The sequence below is a fragment of the Notolabrus celidotus genome, chromosome 21 (assembly GCF_009762535.1).
Source record: "Notolabrus celidotus isolate fNotCel1 chromosome 21, fNotCel1.pri, whole genome shotgun sequence".
Classification (NCBI taxonomy): Eukaryota; Metazoa; Chordata; class Actinopteri; order Labriformes; family Labridae; genus Notolabrus; species Notolabrus celidotus.
Genome location: NC_048292.1, coordinates 29055571 through 29077517, shown reverse-complemented (window position 1 = coordinate 29077517; position 21947 = coordinate 29055571). Strand labels below are relative to the sequence as shown.

General features: G+C 43.6%; 2 long non-coding RNA genes, 10 other non-coding genes and 1 pseudogene across 12 annotated transcripts; 8 read left to right on the top strand and 5 right to left on the bottom strand.

The window, feature by feature from the left end:
- The first annotated feature begins 272 nt into the window (after window positions 1-272).
- Window positions 273-2258, top strand: LOC117804856. The gene is made up of 5 exons (XR_004629272.1): window positions 273-430; window positions 867-946; window positions 1240-1353; window positions 1474-1890; window positions 2042-2258. It is a non-coding gene; the product is annotated as an uncharacterized LOC117804856 (long non-coding RNA).
- A 4930-nt stretch (window positions 2259-7188) lies between these two features.
- LOC117804857 lies at window positions 7189-7540 on the bottom strand. Its single transcript, XR_004629273.1, has 2 exons — window positions 7423-7540; window positions 7189-7323 (listed from the first exon to the last, which is right to left on the bottom strand). It is a non-coding gene; the product is annotated as an uncharacterized LOC117804857 (long non-coding RNA).
- Window positions 7541-12150: 4610 nt separating this feature from the next.
- Window positions 12151-12222, top strand: trnaq-uug. The gene has a single exon. It is a non-coding gene; the product is annotated as a tRNA-Gln (tRNA).
- A 228-nt stretch (window positions 12223-12450) lies between these two features.
- Window positions 12451-12523, bottom strand: trnav-cac. The gene has a single exon. It is a non-coding gene; the product is annotated as a tRNA-Val (tRNA).
- A 552-nt stretch (window positions 12524-13075) lies between these two features.
- On the top strand, window positions 13076-13147 carry trnad-guc. Its single transcript has one exon. It is a non-coding gene; the product is annotated as a tRNA-Asp (tRNA).
- A 454-nt stretch (window positions 13148-13601) lies between these two features.
- trnaq-cug lies at window positions 13602-13673 on the bottom strand. The gene has a single exon. It is a non-coding gene; the product is annotated as a tRNA-Gln (tRNA).
- Window positions 13674-14077: 404 nt separating this feature from the next.
- Window positions 14078-14160, bottom strand: trnal-cag. The gene has a single exon. It is a non-coding gene; the product is annotated as a tRNA-Leu (tRNA).
- A 422-nt stretch (window positions 14161-14582) lies between these two features.
- Window positions 14583-14654, top strand: trnaq-uug. The gene has a single exon. It is a non-coding gene; the product is annotated as a tRNA-Gln (tRNA).
- A 2960-nt stretch (window positions 14655-17614) lies between these two features.
- Window positions 17615-17687, top strand: trnav-cac. The gene has a single exon. It is a non-coding gene; the product is annotated as a tRNA-Val (tRNA).
- A 1015-nt stretch (window positions 17688-18702) lies between these two features.
- trnal-cag lies at window positions 18703-18785 on the top strand. Its single transcript has one exon. It is a non-coding gene; the product is annotated as a tRNA-Leu (tRNA).
- Window positions 18786-19189: 404 nt separating this feature from the next.
- trnaq-cug lies at window positions 19190-19261 on the top strand. The gene has a single exon. It is a non-coding gene; the product is annotated as a tRNA-Gln (tRNA).
- Window positions 19262-20153: 892 nt separating this feature from the next.
- On the bottom strand, window positions 20154-20226 carry trnav-aac. Its single transcript has one exon. It is a non-coding gene; the product is annotated as a tRNA-Val (tRNA).
- Window positions 20227-21623: 1397 nt separating this feature from the next.
- On the top strand, window positions 21624-21746 carry LOC117805510 (annotated as a pseudogene).
- The last annotated feature ends 201 nt before the right edge of the window (window positions 21747-21947 follow it).

Genomic DNA, 21947 nt, shown 5'->3' with positions numbered 1-21947 from the left:
CAAAGCACTAGTCCACAAGTCCACAAACCTTTCAAGTCCACTCCACACCGCCACAAGTTAAACTAGTAATTTATCCCAGCTATGGTTTTTAGCCGAGTCCGGTGGGATCAAGGCTCATTGGTTTGGTCAGTAGCAAATTGGGAATTAGGGGGGATTCATTCTAGAAGACTCAATTTAACTTACATTCTAATACAAAGAAAAACTACAAAACAAGTTTAACAATGAATTATTAATGTAAAGTCCTAATATCCACATGTTATTTATTCTAATTATCACTTTTTAGACTTAGACTGATATGCTTCTTTCACACACACACCTCCCCTCACTGTAGTCATGTGGTGACGTCTGCACCTGCACCCGGAGACAATGATGGTCAGCCATTTGAATCCCAGGAGACAAGGGAAACGACTTATCACAAGAAGAAGAAAAGGTAATATAACTTTCTTACAAAACGTTTTCACCAAAATTATAATGAACTGTCGACAATGCATGTATTTTTCTTGGGAATGTTAAGGTCATATTACAGCAGGTATAGTCAATGAAAGCTGCAGCCCCGGTCAGCTAACATTAATTAGCTTGTAACTTACAGAAGAAAATGATAAACCGAAACCGTGCTGCTGTCTGTATTTATGTAATGAAAATGATTATTACATAGCTCTTATGGGTGGCGATAACGTATCTTGACGCTGGTTTATACCTGCCTTATGAAGAAGCAGAAAGTGCTGCTCTGCAGCAGCATGTGTGCACACATTGTGCTACCGACCAGAAAGGAGGCGTAGCAGGACAGGACATGTTCCCGGTTGAACAGCGGCCTTCCGGCCAACTTGACCTAACTGCGACTTAATGTGATATTTTCTGCCCCTCAGGAACAGAGGTAATTAAAGGGACAACAAGACGGGGACAATCATGGATGGACTGGATAATGTTACATTATCAATTTTAAATGGTATGTCTTGTCTAGCTGTTAAAAATACATACTAATGTGAATTATTAGATTACATTTCTGTACACGCTGACATCTCCAAAACAAAATTAATTTTAAAGATTTTACAACAATAGACACCAAATGTCTAAATTGTATTGTATTAAAAAGTTATTATGGACAAGACAGAAAAAGACAAGAATACACAAATCATGGATTTTGTTCGCCCTGTTAAGTTAAATGAGGGTAAATGTATCATTTTCTAAAGATATGGATATTTTTAGTTGTAAAAGGTTTGTTTATGGTCATCTCTGTAGCTGCCAGCATTGATGAGGCCTTGCTCTACACCTTCAGTCGTGATGTTCTGAGAGACCCTTTTCCTGGGCCAGAGCACTTTCTCAGGAAGAGTGTGGGCTGTTATTAGCCCAGAGGTGATTTGTTACCTACTTTGCCCTTAAAAAACCTACAGTAGCACAAGACATGTTGTATCTAAATTAATCTGATTAACTATTGCAATTATTTTTTTTATCTGTTTTTTAACCCTAACCCAGGATCAGAACCTCACCGTACCAGACAAAGCTGGCCCTGGTGACACAGGACCTGTGTCTTCACCTGGAGGAATGTCCCCAATCTTGCCCCAGGCATCCACTCCTTTGGTGAGGAAAAGCCCAAAGAAAACCCTACAGCTTCCCAGTCCTCCAGAATATGTCGTTTACACAGACAGTGAGTTAGAGCAAGTTCGTAAACACTGCTTTGAGTTGGTCTCCACTGGCAGAGAGGGGGAATGTATCATGTCCAAAGAACTGAGATGCAGGTTAGTGTGGAACACTGTCACCAGCATGATTTCCATATTGAGAGCAAGTCAGCAAGGAGAGGAGGTCTGATACCCTACCAGGCATGAAGTCACTGCAATGGCTAGGAGACTAGTGGAGTACTATCCCATGCTACAGGATGAAGACAAAACTCATGTAAGTGTAATTAAAGATTCTTTTATATATTTTCTGTTATATTTCTTGCACTTATATTATGCGGTCCAGTGTGCATGTTTTTATTTTTGACTGACATTAAGTTGTTTTTTTCCCTCAAGTTTTTTTTTTTGTTTTTGTTTTTTAACCACAGATGACCATTTTCAAGAATCTTCTCAAGAGGCTGCAGAATGTGAAGTCCCCACAAAAGAGGCAGGGGCCAACACCTGAGAGGGGCCATTCAAAGAAAAGGCATCGAATTGACTTCTCAACAAGTGACAAGGAGGGAGAAGAATACGATACAGACTCAAGAGCTGGATCAACAATTATTTTGCATCAAAGATCTGGGAGCAGTTCTGATGACGGCCTCAGTCCATGTAAGTGGAAACAGAATTTTGTTATAATGTTGGGCATGAAGGTTAGCAACATTCATGATATATTTCATACATTGATATTCTATATTTAAATTGTGATTTCTCCTTGAGATATTGTAAAGTGACATGATTTATCATTTCTTTTCGTTGATTTGGCTCAGAGCATAGGGAGCACACATTTACAATACTGTGTATGGCGGGGGTTAAGGTGGTCTCCTTTACCAATATATTACTTGGATTGTCAACAACTAAATTTTAATTGTGGCAACAAACTGCCGCGTCTAGGTAATGACTAACAATCTGTTAGTTTTGATTTAATGTGACACTTGCTGTTAAAAACCAAGTGTCATTCATATTTACATGTCCGATACCAATTACTGATAATTGTTCTGTTATAGCGGAGAGTAAGGATAGTCCAAAAACCCAGGCCAGACATTACACCACTCTGCAGGCGATGTACAAGAAATCAAAATTCAACCAAGATGCTGTCTCCAAACTCCTTGACCTTGAGTTTGAAGCAAGAAGAGACTTCATTTACCGTAATGTCCTGAAAGAAGAAGACAGGCCAATGAAGATCCTGGATGCATATCCATGTTTCAAGGAACTTCATCATGTAAGCAAGTAACTTATCTTGACGTATCCAAAAAGCAAAAATTTGTTTCAGGTATTAAATCGTACTTGCATTACAGGTGATGGATGAGCTGCGTCGGATCCTGGATAAGGGCAACAAGAAGTTCACTGATGAAGTAAAGAAGAGATGGGAAGAATTCTGTTCCATGGTTCAGTTTTACAGTGTTTGGAAGAAAGTGATGAAGCCACCTATGAACATGAATGGAAGTAATTTGGCATTTTGCTTACTCTAATGATCTGTGCAGCTGCTTCCTCAGACATTGGTGTAAATAGGATTGTGTATGTTGCTTCTGGGGCTGCTCGGTGGTGCAGTGGGTAGCGCCGTTGCCTCACAGCTAGAAGGTTCCTGATTCGAATCCCCGGCCGGGCGGATGCCTTTCTGTGTGGAGTTTGCATGTTCTCCCCGTGCATGCGTGGGTTCTCTCCGGGTTCTCCGGCTTCCTCACGCATAATTTGACATAGTGTGGTCTAGACCTCCTATGTTTGTAAAAGCGTCTTGAGATAACGTTTGTTGTGATTTGGCGCTATACAAATAAAGATTGATTGATTGATTGATTGATTGATCCAAAAACATGCTCAGGTTGATTGATCACTCTAAATTGCCCCGTAGGTTGAGTGTGTGAGTGTGTGTGTGCATGAATGGTTGTCTGTCTCTCTGTGTTAGCCCTGTGATAGGTTGGCGACCTGTCCAGGGTGTACCCTGCCTTCCGCCCGAAGCCAGCTGGGATAGGCTCCAGCCCCCCGTGACCCCCAACGGGATAAGCGGTCAAGATAATGGATGGATGGATGTTGCTACTGTATAATGCTAATGAAATAAATGATGAAACTCTTGATGACAACAAGAATTGTATATGACCTCACCATGAACCTGATAAAATAACATATGTATATAATAATAGTTCATGTTTAGGGAGGGTAACTGAACTCAATTTTGATTTGTTCTATTCTAGTGGAAAAAGCCATCGAGCTGGTCAGGGCACTCCCCACACTCTTTCCTTCACCAGCTGCACCGCCTCAGAAGATAGGACATGCCAGTGAGGCATTGCTTCATGTCCTTCAGGTGAGAATTGGTTCATATTTTGTCACATTGGACATTTAATGTTTGTCTGTAGAAGGGCTTTTACTTTGTACTTTCATCTTTTGTTTGTCTCTAATGATGCATTATCTCTAACAAGTACACCGATATTTCTCAAACTGTGTTGTGGCCCACACTCTTAAAACAGTGACTGAGGCAGAAGGCATTATTTCATAATCATTTCTGCGGCACATGTTTCGGCTTTTTCTTTAGGGCATATTTCTATCAGTGACCCTGAGATTTAAAAAAGAAAGCAGTCTGCTTTCATATACCACATGGGAAGCTTGTATTGCTTCAATCATAGATAAAGGCTATACATGTACATAATGGTGTCATGAAGATTCCCTCTTTTAAAATGTGTATACTATTAAATAACAATGTGTAAAAGTTGTTTCCTCAAAAAAATAGTAAATTATCATATTAAAATACTCCTCCAATAGAAATTACAGAATCTATAAATATTCAAATCTTAATTTCATGTTCATTTCAGAAGTGTTCTTGTTGGATACAGCACGTCTCCTACTTCACTGTAAAGTCCATTCTCAGTGTCCTGAAGGTTTCAAGTTTCCACATCACCCTTTTGTATGCTGATTACTACCAGGAGTCACTCTGATGTTGCCAATCATGCTTGCAGGCCCACCCCTTAAAATCAAATGTTAAATGAGCACAGAGACTTTCCATTTTCAGCAGATGAATGTGAGAACAGCCCCTTGTCAAACTCTGCTCATACATCATTCTGCACTGTGAACACCTGAAGGTACAAGACCAAAAACATCATTTTGAGTTGAGTGGGACTTTTAACAGTCAGAGGGATTCTTTTCCTGTTCCACTCTAAAGACATTTCTTTTTTTTCTGTAGCCAACCGAAGATCCAACCATCTACCTCCAGAAGAGACCTCTCTCCAGCCCTCTATTGCTCGTTGATGGGTCCAGCTCTCTGGTTGCAATTGGAACCACTCCCATCACCACATTTGCAAAGGAAGAACTCGGTGAAAGTCTACTGTATCTGATGGCTTACTACTACACCTTCCACCTTACATATCCGAGGTGTGTGGACACCCTCCTCTCTGTCATCCAGACAGAAATATGACACGACTCACTTCATGAGGGAGACAGCACTCCCTCATACAAACGAGCCATGTCAGAGTGGAAACATTTTATTGGGACGTAGAGCTGTGCACTAGGGATAAGTTTTGATACAAAAATACAAAAATAACCTCAAAACACTGACACAGTTTCATGTCAGTGTCTTCCTTTTTGGTTCATACAAAATACTTTCTGATGCCTTTTGTTTCTCAACCATCAAAGCAACTTCTGTGCCACAAATGTTCTTTATGGCAGCGCTTTAGGGCTGGGTTTCAGTAGTATGTATCCAATAGTTTTATATGTTCAAGACAATTAATTAGGTTTGCAAACATGTAAGTGGTGTAACACAAAAGTACCACATTATTGTACTAGTGTTGAGTTTGCAGTGTTAGGCTTTGGGACTCCAGAGAACCACAGGGAGAGCCATTATCAACAAATGGAGAAGGTTTTGGAACAGTGGTGAACCTTCCCACGAGTGCCCGGCCTGCCAAAATTACCCCAAGAGCACAGAGACGACTCATCCAGGTCACAAAAGAACTCAGAACCCCTTCTAAAGAACTGCAGGCCTCACTTGCCTCAGTTCAGGTCAGTGTCCATGAGTCCACAATAAGAAAGAGACTGGGCAGAAACGACATCCATGGGAGAGCTCCAAGGAGAAAACCACTGCTGACCAAAAAGAACACAAAGGCTCGTCTCACATTAACTAAAGACATCTTGATGATTCCCGAGACTCCTGGGAAAACATTCTGTGGACTGACGTGACATAAGATGAACTTTTTGGAAGGTGTCTCGTTACATCTGGCCTAAAGCAATCACAGCATTTGATAAAAGAACATCATACCAACAGTCAAACATGGTGGTGGTAGAGGGATGTTCTGGGGCTGCTGTGCTGCGTCTGGACCTGGACGACTTGCTGTGATTGATGGAACCATGAATTCTGCTCTCTACCAGAAAATCCTGAAGGACAATGTCGGCCATCAGTTCCAGACTTCAAGCTTAAGCACACTTGGGTTATGCAGCAGGACAATGATCTAAACCACCACCAAGTCTACCTCTGAATGGCTTAAAAAAAAACATGAAGGTTTTGGAGTGGCCGAGTCAAAGTCCGGACTTGAATCCAATTGAGATTCTGTGGTAAGACCTTAAACAGGCTGTTCATGCTCGAAAACCCTCCAGTGTGGCTGAATTAAAACACTTCTGCAAAATTCATCCAAGACTCATCGCCAGTTATCGCAAACATTTGATTGCAGTTACTTCCTCCAAGGATGGAAGTTTTAAGTTACTAGTTTTAAATGGTAAATGGACTTGTACTTATATAGCGCTTTTCTAGTCTTTCTGACCACTCAAAGCGCTTTTACACTACTCGTCACATTCACCCATTCATACCCATTCACTCACTGAGGGTAGAGGCTGCTACAGTAAGGGACCATCAGTGTTAGCTAATCTCATTCATACACCTCTGAACAACAGAGGGAGCAATTCGGGGTTCAGTGTCTTGCTCAAGGACACTTCGGCATGTGACTGCCGGAGCTGGGATCGAACCGCCAACCTTCCGACTGATAGACGACCGACTCTACCCACTGAGCCACAGCCGCCCGTTTTAGGTGGCAAATATTTTTTCACACAGGGTCAGGTAGGTTTGGATAACTTTTTTCCCCTTTAAAAATAATAAAATCATCATTTAAAAACTGCATTTAGTGTTTACTCTGGTTATCTTTGTCTAATATAAAAAAATGTTGATGATCTGAAAAAGTGTGAAAAATTTGGAAAAATATAAGAAATCAGGAAGGGGGCAAATACTTTTCACAGCACTGTATATGACATATTAATCAACTGTATTATATTGATTATTTATACAAAGACCCACTGTATCATACTGATTAATGATATATAAATCTACTGTATTATATTGATTATTTATACAAAGACCCACTATATCATACTGATTAATGATATATAAATCAATTCAGGGGCGGATCTAGAAAAATATTTATGGGGTGGCAAGAGGGGGGCAGTACATTTTTGGGTGGTGGCAACATGGCAGACATCTATGTGCTGAATTCATTTTTAAAACGTTTATACTTTGGTCATAGCTTTGTCACGTATTTACAGCAGAACCCAAAAAGCAGACTATGACTGTCTTTCCCAAAGTTTATTGTTGAAGTGCAGGGTGAGGGGATAGCTGGTGGGGGTCCTGGGGTGCTGAGGGATCCAGACGGTGGTCAACAGGCAGGAGAGTGAAGACGGTGGCAGAGCTTGTAGCTGAAGGGTCCTGGAGACAAATAACACAGGTGTCAGGCGGGTTGAAGGTGATAACGAAAAAAAGCAAAAAGCTTAGCAACAGGTTTTCTTGAGAGCTGGACTTGGCTACCATGTAGGCATAACGATCCAGCAGGGACTGGATGTTGGTGCAGGGTTCTTGTAGGCTGTGGTGATTGGATGATGGCTGGCAGGAGTGTGATTGCAGATCCAGTGCAGGTGAGCAGAGCGTGAAGGAGACAGAGAAGGAGGGGGAGGGGGAGGGAAAAACAAAAAACACATAGGAACTGTGACAAGCTTGATATTTTTTAACATAAATAGTTTTGATGTCTTTGGTATTAATCTACAGTGTTCCACATAATTCAAATAAATACAAACCCTTGAATGGGAAGGTGTTTCCAAAAGTTTGACTGGTAGTGTACACATATAAAGTAGCCCTGTAGTATTTGTATTAATCCACTGACTTGTTATTAAAAACTCTGAACTCTATACTACAAATTCAGTTCTGTAAATACGGACAGGTTGGTACAGTAAATCAAAACTAACTGTGTTCATTGTTAACCCCGTAACAAGGATGTTAACTCCGGCAATAGTAATCTATTAATTCTGTTCAAATTAACAGAAGTTAGCATTCATGCTAATGTCAAAACCTGAAAGTCCCACAGTCAGCCCCTAATCCACAAAGGGTGTTCCAAATATTCAGTGGCAATCCAGGATCCCCTTCGATCTAGCACTCCAGTTTTATGTCACGTTCACACCAAACGTGTTTTTTTTTGCGTCGTGCGAACAAATCCCATGAAAAGTCAATGTGTAGACGCGAATTCGAGCCCGGTGACGCGTTTGAAGTGCCACGCGACTAGTTTGATGCGAATTTCGCGTCTATCGTGTCTTCGGGCGAGTTCAAAATATCCAACTACAGTGACAAATTTGCGTGACGCTGTGGCCAACAAGCATGGACAAGGACAAGGATGACAAGGATTACCTGTCTATCACAGGTAAGTTTACAGGTGAGGAGTCAAACTTAAAAGCTGCAAACTCCAGTAGAAAATATTTGTTCTACTCGTTGGGGGTCCATCGGGGCTGGGTGGGTGGCTGGTGTCCCTGTCACCCTCCGCCCCCCTGCTGCCCCCTCCCCTGTGGGGGCCTGGTCCGCGGCTGCCCTCGGGGCCGGGTTTCCCGGGGTTCCCTCGCGGTCCTCTTGGGGGGGTGGGGTGGTGCGCAGCTGGGGGGGTGTTACTACGGCAGCCATTGGGGTGTCCCTCCATGCCCCCGCGGCCTGGTCCATCAGTCGCAGGGCGTGGGTGGGGGGCGTGGCTGGGGGGAGTGGTCGGGCCGTCTGGGGGGGGCAGGGGGGATTGGCCCTGCCGCCTCCGCCTTCCCCCCGCTCAGGCGCGCCGGTTGGTGGGCTCTGGTCCTGGTCCTGCCCGTCTGCCTGGCTGTCTGCTCCTGGTGCCGGGCCCCCTCGGCCCTGGTGGCTCCTTTGGCTCCGTCCGGGGGCTGTGGGGGCGGTGTTGTGGGGGTGTCCCTTGGTGGGGCCGCAGGATCTCTCCCCCCTCGCCCCCCTTTCCTCCTACTGGGTGAACTGGGGGTCGCCCTGGATGCTCCGGCGGTACCTGCTTGCTTCCGGTCTGGGTCCTTGGCTTGTCGCCTGGCCTGGGTCTCCCGCGGCGGGTTGGGTCCTCCGGTCTGACTGCTCTCGCGGCCCGGGTGCCGGGCCGTACCGCTCGGCTGGTCTGACCCAAGTGGTTTCATCTGCACCAGTGGTGGTCTTGTTACACAAATAGAACACAGCACGGCGGCAACACTCTGCGACCCAAGCTTCAGTAATGATTGTGGACACTAAGGGTTGCTTAATCATTAGTATCACCACACGGATTTTTTTTTTTGGCATCATGGTGAGATGGTCCCTCTCCATCTAAGTGTTAGGTCTCTCTCTCCTTCTCTCTCCCTGTCCCTTTGTATATCCTTATGTTATCTTTCTTTCACTTTCTCTTATTTATTTATTTTTTTGGCCCACCTAGGTGTGCACGCCCTCTTTTACAGAACATGATATTAGCTGTCAATAAAAGATAGGCCAGAGTTCTAAGAGGGATGGTGATGGTTGAATGCACACAGTCACAAGCACAGAAGAAAAAGGTTTTCTTTCTTTTCTTTTGCTGCAAGAATAAATTGCATGAATATTTGACAGTTTGTGACAAACATGACACAAACCAGAAATATATATGCAGACAAGAGAAAAAAAAGAGGCAAAAAAAGAAAAAGAAAAAAAAAAAAGAAAATATTTGTTTTTATGAACAGATAGCTCATTGTTTTTCACATTTCTTCATGATAGTACCAAGCCTACACTACTTTCTATGACTGCATGATAAATTAACTTGAATTAAATAAGAACATGTTCACATCTTCATGCTTACATTCTTTAAAGAGCCGTTGCATCCATGTGCTCCCTGGGATAAATCAGTATTGCTGGTAAAGTCTGGGATGACTTTGTATATAAGAGCATGCTGAAGTCCATGTTAAAGGGAAACACACATGCTGGATGATATCATGGCTGTATGATGAAGTACTGAGGGTAACATGTAATATTTTTGATTGCTGTAAACAGCTGGAATTAGCTGGAATCATCTCACACCAGTTTTTGAAGTCCAGGCATGACATTTAGCTTCTAATGATGCTGCAGAACAAGAGCCTGTGTGTTTATCATAATGACGAGTTGTTTATTTATTTCCTTTTATGTTGAGTAATTTTAATATTTTAACTAAATTAATTCTACTACTTTTGACTTTGTGTTATAAAGTAGTTTCACACCATTTTTTTTCAGGGTGAAAGATGACAAGGAAACCCACCAGAGAGGAGAGTGATGCTGCCTCTACAAGCTTTGAGGAGGCCTCATCTGCCAGCCACCTAGCTTTTTGTCAGACACCCTGGTCCTCCCATGCAAAGGCTGCTGCCTTACCCAAAGGAATGTTATATTCCAAAACATAAACTCATTTATAAATCCGGTAATGTGTTACTTGTGGAACCATTTGGGTAACTGGGGCAACAGTCTCTGTAGGGACTGCGTCAGGTTTCCCATCATCTATTTTTTATCTTCCCCCCAAACACAGACACATCTCATATCCTCATCATTCCACTTGTGTTGGTCAAAAGTTCAAAGGTGAATTGGTTTTTTATAAAGTCTGTAAAATAAAGGCACTGAATGTTGTTCAAAATAACTTGCATATTGTTTTTTCCCACCAAAAAAAAAGGTTAACAGCCAGGTTGGGCTTGGTGTTTATACTTGCAGTCACATAATATGTACTGCATAATATATTAAGTGAACTATACAATAGTCAGATGTTGAGACTACACTGCTGTGATTAAGTGATTGCTACAGTAGAAAATACATTATTGTTGTTTAAGTTAAGATGCATATGTAGAATTAAGTGTTAAAAATAACAGTTCTAGATGGTATCATACTTCTTTATTTGCCATCAGTTTAACGTGAGATACTTCATTCTTTCTGAAATGGATGTCATTTCTGTCTTTATGACTCTTGTTATTATACTAGAATTCACATCATTTTAATGTCAAACAGCAATATTATATAATGTGCCTCATAGTATGGGTAGGTGGTTCTTAAAATAGCCTTTTTAAATATGTCTGTGCACTACATCATCTCCTGCCTAGGGACACATCATCAAACAGAGGAGGAGGAGGATGTTAAGGTCTTCCAGCATGGAGGGCTTTCTTTGCTGAGGTGTTGGCTGCAGGTTGTCCCAGGCCAGGCAGAGGCTCCACCTCACCTCACTGCTTGCCACAGTGAAGACCACAATACATGAGCTGTTAACCAGGCTCCTGTATGAATCACCTGTGGTACCTGCAGCACAGGAAACATTCAACCTGAGTGACTGATGGAGAACACAGTTTGTATTGTACCCAGTATCTGTTGAGTTGGTAGTGATATATGATATTGCATCTACACAGTAGTGGATTATAAATTTACAAAAATTACACTGTTTGAATTTAATTGTGCATAACTTACATCACTTTCGTTTTTTTGTCATCCTAAATTTGAGTATTGATAAGGCTGCTACAATATAAACAGACCCATCTGAATTGAATTTACTGTATAAAAACGAGAAAACAAGGGGAGGTTTATAATCATGTGGGCAGAAATAAAAAGCGTTAGTTCAGGATGACATACATACACAGTGAGAGCTTTTTCAGCATCATTGTGACAGAAACAATGTGTGTTTAAGGGCCCCTGTTGTAAATTACGGTTTGACTCCCGGAGTGACCCGGTGTGACTCACCTGAGACAGGTAGACAGGCACGCCGCAGTCGGGATGGTCCCGAGCACGTCAAGCTGGGACAACGTTAGTCTCAAGAAGCTCTGGAAGCGTATATCCTCTGGCCTCCAAAGGAAGACAGTGACGGTTGTGACAGCAAACATGACGGCGTTTGGATCTGCGGTGTCTTTGAGACTTCCACAATAGATTAAACAGCAGTTAACGAGTTGCTTCAGTCATCCTGATGACAGAACTACAAGACAAAAACAAACGCTGCTGGTATCTGTGAGACAGACCCCTCCTCCCCCTCTTGTCGCTTCCGTATTCAGAGGAGTGAATATTCGCTTCACAAAAAGACAGATGCAAAGATATTCGTGCGAGTTTGCGACGCAAATTTTTTTCTCACGTTTGGTGTGAACACACCATTAAGCTCAGTCCTCAGCTTAGCTGAGGTTTCTGGTCGCTTGGACTTGAGCTCAGTCCTGTTACAGGGCAGTATCTGTCGCAACAGTAGGTAGGCTGAAGTCAAGTGAGAAACATGTTCCCAACTGCGTGCGCAACCTTCAAGCTGGTTCCATGGTGTAATGGTTAGCACTCTGGACTTTGAATCCAGTGATCCGAGTTCAAATCTCGGTGGGACTGCGAAGATGTTAGATGTTTGTACAGCACACTGTCTTGTTTGAGTGGCAGTTGCAATATTGCCTCCTCTTTGTCATACGCTAAATTGAGAGTTCTGAAATGCTTTGTTTCGGACTTGGTTCCAGAATGCGTTCCTGCAGCTTCACGACCGTCCCACACCTACTCCTTACGACTGGCCACTTTCTGATAATTGCAGCAATCTCCACTGGAAACAACAGCAACGCATCAAAGTGTTTCCGCCCAGTTTCGAACTGGGGACCTTTCGCGTGTGAGGCGAACGTGATAACCACTACACTACGGAAACCGGTGCTTTCGTCACAGTTAGTCGATGATTCATGTCATGCGCTCGATCCCCGGTGAGTCTTGATGCTGCGCAGCGGTGTAGTCCAGTTTCCTGTTGTGGCTATTTTCAGATTTTTCCCCCACCCAGCTTTGTGCACAGCCATCCTGAAGGAAGCCCCCGTAAGCGCCACCGCCCTCATCAACACATACAGTCTGCTCACACAGATATTTGAGAGCATCGTGAAAGACTGCTCATGTGTTTCATACACAACGAAGGCACGAAAAGCCATCAAGAGGAGACGAATGCACCAGCCCTCAGTTGCTCTTATTATGTGACAACGATCAATATCTAACACAAGAAAGAGTTCAACCCAACTGCTTGGCATCGGCTGCGACCCTGCCTCCCACAATGCGCTTTTGTGGGCTCTTCAGTAAAGGGGGAACTAAGGCTCCGGACCTGCTGTGTGTCGTATATTGGACCCCATAGTTGGCCATGCCTCCCTCGGAATGTCTGCACTGTCCTGGTAAAGACAGGAAGACCGCGGTCGTGTGCCAGGGACCACAAGGGCACACGTCCTCGTTAGTATAGTGGACAGTATCTCCGCCTGTCACGCGGAAGACCGGGGTTCGATTCCCCGACGGGGAGACTTATGCTTCCTACCAGCAGCTAATTGTTTTACCCACAAGGACAGGGGCTTCAAGCTCGTGCTGCTCTCCAGCCGAGGTGAGCTGAGGAAGGGTTAACCTTCCCTACTACAATGGAGGCAATCTAAATCAAATTGCCAACCAAGCAGTCATCAATGTACCGTAAGTAAAGCAGGATGAGTTCATTGGTTCATCCCTGCCTTTTGCCTTCATCAGCAAATTCCAGTCCAATGTGTACACTATGCTTTACATCAGTAGGGCATGCATGAGCTGTTAAGAGCGACTACAGTTCCATTTGATGGTTAGTACGAGCCGGAATTTACAGTGGCCTCTGAACCTTTCAGGAGGATCGGCTGACCCGATAACCCTTGGATTGTTCAAGGGCTCACTGGTGCTGGGCACCTGTGTTGCTTGCCGTCCGACCAGTCGCAAGGCACCTGCGACACCTCAAAAGCAGGTCCCACCGAGATTTGAACTCGGATCGCTGGATTCAGAGTCCAGAGTGCTAACCATTACACCATGGCACCGTCGCATGGCTTCCAGAGACAGCTGTCGAACACGGTCTTACATGCCATCAACATGTATGGTTGTTACTGTGCACACAACAAGAGACGGTAGGCACTAAGAAATACCAGTGAAACAGACGACCGCATGAAAAAGCAACTTTAACTGGCTGTCTAAAGTAACGTGGTCAGCTACGAGGGCTGAGGCTGAGAGCAGCATGTTCATTCTTTGCTGAGAGCAACACGTGCAAAAAGCAGGAGTCAGAGGCCACACAAACGGCACCGTCTCAGTTTAGCGTGTCAGGCACGCCCGCCGTACTACAAGCACAGTGTTTTATTGTCTTCATGCCGCCTGCCGTGTAAAGACTTGATGAGTAATCTCTGTCAGCATCATGTGGCAGACAACAGTGGCAGGGAAAAGCACGTCATGTCAGAAGTGGGATTCGAACCCACGCCTCCAGGGGAGACTGCGACCTGAACGCAGCGCCTTAGACCGCTCGGCCATCCTGACTATATGGGCAACGCGGTCACAGGGCGCGGCACGCCGACACGGTCACGTAACAAACCTTTTGGCTCCATTCAGGGTGCAGACTGCTACTGTTTTCACCTGGCAACAACAAGAACAACCTTTTGGGCTGGAGGACGAAGACATCGCTCCTTGCAGTGGGGAGGAAGACTAATGGAAGGCCAAAGCAGTTTCTACAAAAATCCAGTTGCAGGTACCTGGCTTTGCTCATGTGTACAACTTGAGTACCAATTGCTCTGCTGATATTACTAGTCCTTTAGTTTGTGAACACAGCTTTGGCTTTGCTGAGGTTTCTGGTCGCTTGGACTTAAGCTCAGTCCTGTTACAGGGCAGTATCTATCGCAACAGTAGGTAGGCTGAAGTCAAGTGAGAAACATGTTCACAACTGCGTGCGCAACCTTCAAGCTGGTTCCATGGTGTAATGGTGAGCACTCTGGACTTTGAATCCAGTGATCCGAGTTCAAATCTCGGTGGGACTGCGAAGATGTTAGATGTTTGTACAGCACACTGTCTTGTTTGAGTGGCAGTTGCAATATTTCCTCCTCTTTGTCATACACTAAATTGAGAGTTCTGAAATGCTTTGTTTCGGACTTGGTTCCAGAATGCGTTCCTGCAGCTTCACGACCGTCCCACACCTACTCCTTACGACTGGCCACTTTCTGATAAGTGCGGCAATCTCCACTGGAAACAACAGCAACGCATCAAAGTGTTTCCGCCCAGTTTCCAACTGGGGACCTTTCCCGGACGGGTCCCCCTCATAGTAAAGCTTAACTTCCTTAACTTTTCCCATTCATTCTCTATGGTAGTTCTTATCAGTACGGATGTAATATATTTTTGACCACAGGTGAGATATGGCGCTGTTTCCCCCTTTGGCCGATTAAAGAGACCCAGTTTGTACCTGAGTGTTCATTAAGAACCACAATCAGGGGTCTCATTTATAAAAGAGTGCGTAGAATCTCTACTAAAAGAGTACGTACTCCAAAAACCCGGAAATGGCGTGTGCCAAAAATAATTCTGATTTATAAAACCGTTCGCACGCAAACTTTACGCAATGTTTCGTTTATAAATCACAAACCACCTTGGGAATTGCGCACGAAGATCAGCCTCGTATTCCGCCCTTTTCACGCCAACATTCAACCATATAAGGTCAATGCAAAGCACGTTATGAATGAAGATGCAGACAAATGAGCCGGAAGATCAAAGGTTCTCACGGTGAATCACGGCAACAACAGAGAGGAAGACGGAGAGAATAAAGTTTCTGACACACAAACCGTGATCCTCGTGAATGAAGCAGAGTTCAGAGAGCACGCATTGTTTGCTTCTTACTGCAGGAGGGACACAAAATAAATACAAATAAAAATATGGAGTGACTGCACGTCGCTGCAGCATTCATGTATCCGTCAGCAGTGCCAGAGCATCCATCATTTATCATTACGCACAGGTCTCACTGCAGTGTTTCATGTTTACAGGACACAGACTTTTTATTCACATTACAGAGAGCTCACGTCCTTCAGAGATCTCCTCTCTGATATTATCTGACAGAAGTTTGATCTGTGGATATGAGGTTTAATGTGCTGGTTTCATCACGGGCAGCTTGGCCTGCGCTCTGACTGATTATGATGATATGTAAGATAATAACTGAGAACCGGGCATGGCTTTACTCCACACTGTTCTCATTAACACAGTAAACACATGCAGGTGATGAAGATGTGATCAGTGTGTGAGGCAGCCGGGGACGTGTCTCTGCTCTCCGCGTGCGTCGTACAGCAGTCTTTATTAAAAGTATAACTACACTCAGTGACTCTGTACAGCAGTCTTTATTAAAGTATAACTACACTCAGTGACTCTGTACAGCAGTCTTTATTAAAGTATAACTACACTCAGTGACTCTGTACAGCAGTCTTTATTAAAGTATAACTACACTCAGTGACTCTGTACAGCAGTCTTTATTAAAAGTATAACTACACTCAGTGACTCTGTACAGCAGTCTTTATTAAAGTATAACTACACTCAGTGACTCTGTACAGCAGTCTTTATTAAAGTATAACTACACTCAGTGACTCTGTACAGCAGTCTTTATTAAAGTATAACTACACTCAGTGACTCTGCACAGCAGTCTTTATTAAAGTATAACTACACTCAGTGACTCTGTACAGCAGTCTTTATTAAAAGTATAACTACACTCAGTGACTCTGTACAGCAGTCTTTATTAAAGTATAACTACACTCAGTGACTCTGTACAGCAGTCTATATTAAAGTATAACTACACTCAGTGACTCTGTACAGCAGTCTTTATTAAAGTATAACTACACTCAGTGACTCTGCACAGTGTTAGAAACATTGAAAACATGACTGTCACTTTGCTCCGCGGCTGATTTACGTCCTCTGATGTTACTTTGGTTTTACCTCCCGACGAACACGTTAGGATACGGCCGTGTGTTTCCTCTACACCTCAGAGGAATGTGACGGTGAGACAAAGCTGATGAAATATTTGATGAACTGTAAGTCACGCTTTTATCTTTTAATGACAGCTTATTGGAAAGGACTCACAACAAACACACGTTCAAATAGAATATGTAGATTTTAGTGATGATGGTGACGCGGGTCTGTAAATATGTTCTTATTCAATGAATGAAATGTGTAAAAGGCATTAGAATATAATCTGACTTCAGTTCTCCCTCTCACCAACTGCGTCACCAATTTCCCCCTGCCTCTAAAATGTACGTACGCCTGGGTCAGAGTTTGCTTATCAGAAGTCACATTTTCACGTCAAGTTTGTTTTTTATAAATCACAAACTTGGCGTGAAAACTGGCGTACGCTCATTCGCCTAACACGCGAAAGGTCCCCGGTTCGAGACCGGGCGGAAACATGTTTTGTGTTTCTTACTCTAAATGTTAAAGGTTATGTTCTTACCTCTTTTAAATGTATGAGGCATCAGTGAAACAAAAACAAAACTCTGTCTTTGTTTTTTCATTTTATTCCCTTTGACCAGTTTCTATGTTCAGCCTCACATCACAGAAGCTGGATGTGAGAAAAGGCACATTAAATGTTGACCTGTCACTTTTATTTGTTTTTTTTTCATGTGTTATTCAATTCAGGGTTCTAAATTAACAACACACAGGATTGAGAGACTGGGTCTCTTTACATCTGTGAAAGGGGAAACAGCGCCAAATCACACATGTGGTCAAAAATATATTACATCCGTAGTGATAAGAACTACCATAGAGAATGAATGGGAAAAGTTAAGGAAGTTAAGCTTTACTATGAGGGGGACCCGTCCGGGGGTCCTCGGTTCGAAACCGGGCAGAAGCATGTTTTGTGACTGGGTCCATTATTGAAGCTTCTCTAAAGTAAGAATACCTGTCTGAGGTGGTTTTGTGTTTGTTTGTTGTTTCAGGTCAAGAACTGGGTGGTGTGACGTCAGAGTATGTGGCACCAGTTTCCGTAGTGTAGTGGTTATCACGTTCGCCTCACACGCGAAAGGTCCCCGGTTCGAAACCGGGCGGAAACATGTTTTGTGTTTTTCACTCTGACTGTGACAGAGTTATCTCCTCACTGGTTTTATGAGTATTAGTCAGAGTTGAAACTAAAATAAAGATGTTCTTGTTTTCTTTTTATTCTGTTTGAGCAGTTTCTATTTCCTGCCTCTTTTCACAGAGTGATGTGAGAAAAAAACACAGTTAATGTTGATAAACTGCTACTGATGCAGCCTGTCACTCAAAACGGTAAGAAACTGGGTCAATTCAATTCAATTCAACTTGCTTTATTGGCATTAACAAAGATATGTTGTTGCCAAAGAACATACGATTCATACACATACATTACATATATATTCATTACATATTTTATATGCATTAATGAACGATGGTGTCACCCATACAGCATATCTCAATGCCCTCACTTGATGCTGCACGCTCATAAAACCTTCACCTGAAATCAAATATTATGGGATGGTGCGTCCCTCAGGCTGTGACAGGCAGACACATATTTAGCAGCCAGAGGAGCTGCTGACCCTTCCCCCAGGAGAACTGACAGTTTCTATTCTGGGGTTCATGTTGGGAAGCTTGTTACTATTTTAGTAATTTCCCTGTACACCATGGAACCAGCTTGAAGGTTGCGCACGCAGTTGTGAACATGTTTCTCACTTGACTTCAGCCTACCTACTGTTGCGACAGATACTGCTCTGTAACAGGACTGAGCTCAAGTCCAAGTGACCAGAAACCTCAGCTAAGCCAAAGCTGTGTTCACAAACTAAAGGACTAGTAATATCAGCAGAGCAATTGGTACTCAAGTTGTACACATGAGCAAAGCCAGGTACCTGCAACTGGATTTTTGTAGAAACTGCTTTGGCCTTCCATTAGTCTTCCTCCCCACTGCAAGGAGCGATGTCTTCGTCCTCCAGCCCAAAAGGTTGTTCTTGTTGTTGCCAGGTGAAAACAGTAGCAGTCTGCACCCTGAATGGAGCCAAAAGGTTTGTTACGTGACCGTGTCGGCGTGCCGCGCCCTGTGACCGCACTGCCCATCTAGTCAGGATGGCCGAGCGGTCTAAGGCGCTGCGTTCAGGTCGCAGTCTCCCCTGGAGGCGTGGGTTCGAATCCCACTTCTGACATGACGTGCTTTTCCCTGCCACTGTTGTCTGCCACATGATGCTGACAGAGATTACTCATCAAGTCTTTACACGGCAGGCGGCATGAAGACAATAAAACACTGTGCTCGTAGTACGGCGGGCGTGCCTGACACGCTAAACTGAGACGGTGCCGTTTGTGTGGCCTCTGACTCCTGCTTTTTGCACGTGTTGCTCTCAGCAAAGAATGAACATGCTGCTCTCAGCCTCAGCCCTCGTAGCTGACCACGTTACTTTAGACAGCCAGTTAAAGTTGCTTTTTCATGCGGTCCTCTGTTTCACTGGTATTTCTTAGTGCCTACCGTCTCTTGTTGTGTGCACAGTAACAACCATACATGTTGATGGCATGTAAGACCGTGTTCGACAGCTGTCTCTGGAAGCCATGCGACGGTGCCATGGTGTAATGGTTAGCACTCTGGACTCTGAATCCAGCGATCCGAGTTCAAATCTCGGTGGGACCTGCTTTTGAGGTGTTGCAGGTGCCTTGGGACTGGTCGGACGGCAAGCAACACAGGTGCCCAGCACCAGTGAGCCCTTGAACAATCCAAGGGTTATCAGGTCAGCCGATCCTCCTGAAAGGTTCAGAGGCCACTGTAAATTCCGGCTCGTACTAACCATCAAATGGAACTGTAGTCGCTCTTAACAGCGCATGCATGCCCTACTGATGTAAAGCATATCGACACATTGGACTGGAATTTGCTGATGAAGGCAAAAGGCAGGGATGAACCAATGAACTCATCCTGCTTTACTTACGGTACATTGATGACTGCTTGGTTGGCAATTTGATTTAGATTGCCTCCATTGTAGTAGGGAAGGTTAACCCTTCCTCAGCTCACCTCGGCTGGAGAGCAGCACGAGCTTGAAGCCCCTGTCCTTGTGGGTAAAACAATTAGCTGCTGGTAGGAAGCATAAGTCTCCCCGTCGGGGAATCGAACCTTTGTCTCCCACGCGGGTCCCCCTCATAGTAAAGCTTAACTTCCTTAACTTTTCCCATTCATTCTCTATGGTAGTTCTTATCACTACGGATGCAATATATTTTTGACCACATGTGAGATTTGGCGCTGTTTCCCCTTTCACAGATGTAAAGAGACCTAGTCTCTCAATCCTGTGTGTTGTTAATTTAGAACCCTGAAATAGAATAACACATGAAAAAAAAACAAATAAAAGTGACAGGTCAACATTTAATGTGCCTTTTCTCACAGCCTCTGTGATGTGAGGCTGAACATAGAAACTGGTCAAAGGGAATAAAATGAAAACACAAAGAGAGAGTTTTTTTTTGTTTCACTGATGCCTCATACATTTAAAAGAGGTAAGAACATAACCTTTAACATTTAGAGTAAGAAACACAAAACATGTTTCCGCCCGGTCTCGAACCGGGGACCTTTCGCGTGTTAGGCGAACGTGATAACCACTACACTACGGAAACTGACAGTGCAGCCAGTGACGTCATTTATTTCAGTTCTTGACCTGAAACCACAAACAAGGTTAGAAACCACTTGACTTAAGGTGCTAATCACAACCGAAACTGATGTTAGATGGACTTAATCTGACAGATAAGAGATGTAACAATGAGCGTAGTACAGATATTTCAAAGGAACAATCAGTTTGTTCAAAGAGGATTTTTTTTTCTGGAGATCTAAGATTGAGAACATAAACTGGAGCTGTCGAGCTATCAGGAACACAGTTTTAACTCAAACACAAGCCGTCGTTCATTATTTATACGTGTTCTGTTTTTAAAGTTTATTTTCTTTATCTTATTCAGGGTTTAATGACAGGACAGCTCATAAATATTGTGCTACTTAAAAATAATTATTTATAATGTACTTTTATATCATTATTGTTATTCTAGACACTACGACATATCACTCATGTGAGTTAAACCTACTTAGCATAGACCTGATTGTGTTTCTGAGTTAACACTCAGGTAGAAACTGGGTCTCTTTACATCTGTCAAAGGGGGAAACAGCACCAAATCTCACCTGTGGTCAAAAATATATTACATCTGTAGTGATAAGAACTACCATAGAGAATGAATGGGAAAAGTTAAGGAATTTAAGCTTTACTATGAGGGGGACCCGCGCGGGAGGTCCCCGGTTCGAAACCGGGCGGAAACATGTTTTGTGTTTTTCACTCTGACTGTGACAGAGTTATCTCCTCACTGATTTTATGAGTATTAGTCAGAGTTGAAACTAAAATAAAGATTTTCTTGTTTTCTTTTTATTCTGTTTGAGCAGTTTCTATTTCCTGCCTCTTTTCACAGAGTGATGTGAGAAAAAAACACAGTTAATGTTGATAAACTGCTACTGATGCAGCCTGTCACTCAAAACGGTAAGAAACTGGGTCAATTCAATTCAATTCAACTTGCTTTATTGGCATTAACAAAGATATGTTGTTGCCAAAGAACATACGATTCATGCACATACATTACATATATATTAATGGACAATGGTGTCACCCATACAGCATATCTCAATGCCCTCACTTGATGCTGCACGCTCATAAAACCTTCACCTGAAACCAAATATTATGGGATGGTGCGTCCCTCAGGCTGTGACAGGCAGACACATATTTAGCAGCCAGAGGAGCTGCTGACCCTTCCCCCAGGAGAACTGACAGTTTCTCTTCTGGGGTTCATGTTGGGAAGTTTGTTACCATTTTAGTAATTTCCGTGTAGTGGGAATCACTTAGTAAAAAGAACTTACTCTCTATCTGTCAAAGGGGGAAACAGCGCCCCCCAAATCTCCATAGTGGTCAGAAATATATTACATCCGTAGTGATAAGAACTACCATAGAGAATGAATGCGAAAAGTTAAGGAAGTTAAGCTTTACTATTGTGCTGTTTAATCTAAACACGCCCGATCTCGTCCGATCTCGGAAGCTAAGCAGGGTCGGGCCTGGTTAGTACTTGGATGGGAGACCGCCTGGGAATACCAGGTGCTGTAAGCTTTTTTCTTTTTTTCAAATTTCTCTGCAGAAAAAGCGGCCTGACTGAAAAGAGGCAAAGAGACAGACGTGCGCCAGATTTCAGAATGTGGCGGGGCCTCGTGCCCCGCCACATTCTGGCTGCAGGCTGCCCCACCGCCTATAAGTGGCTGTTTTGCACATGATACTCTTGCTTACGGCCATACCACCCTGAACACGCCCGAG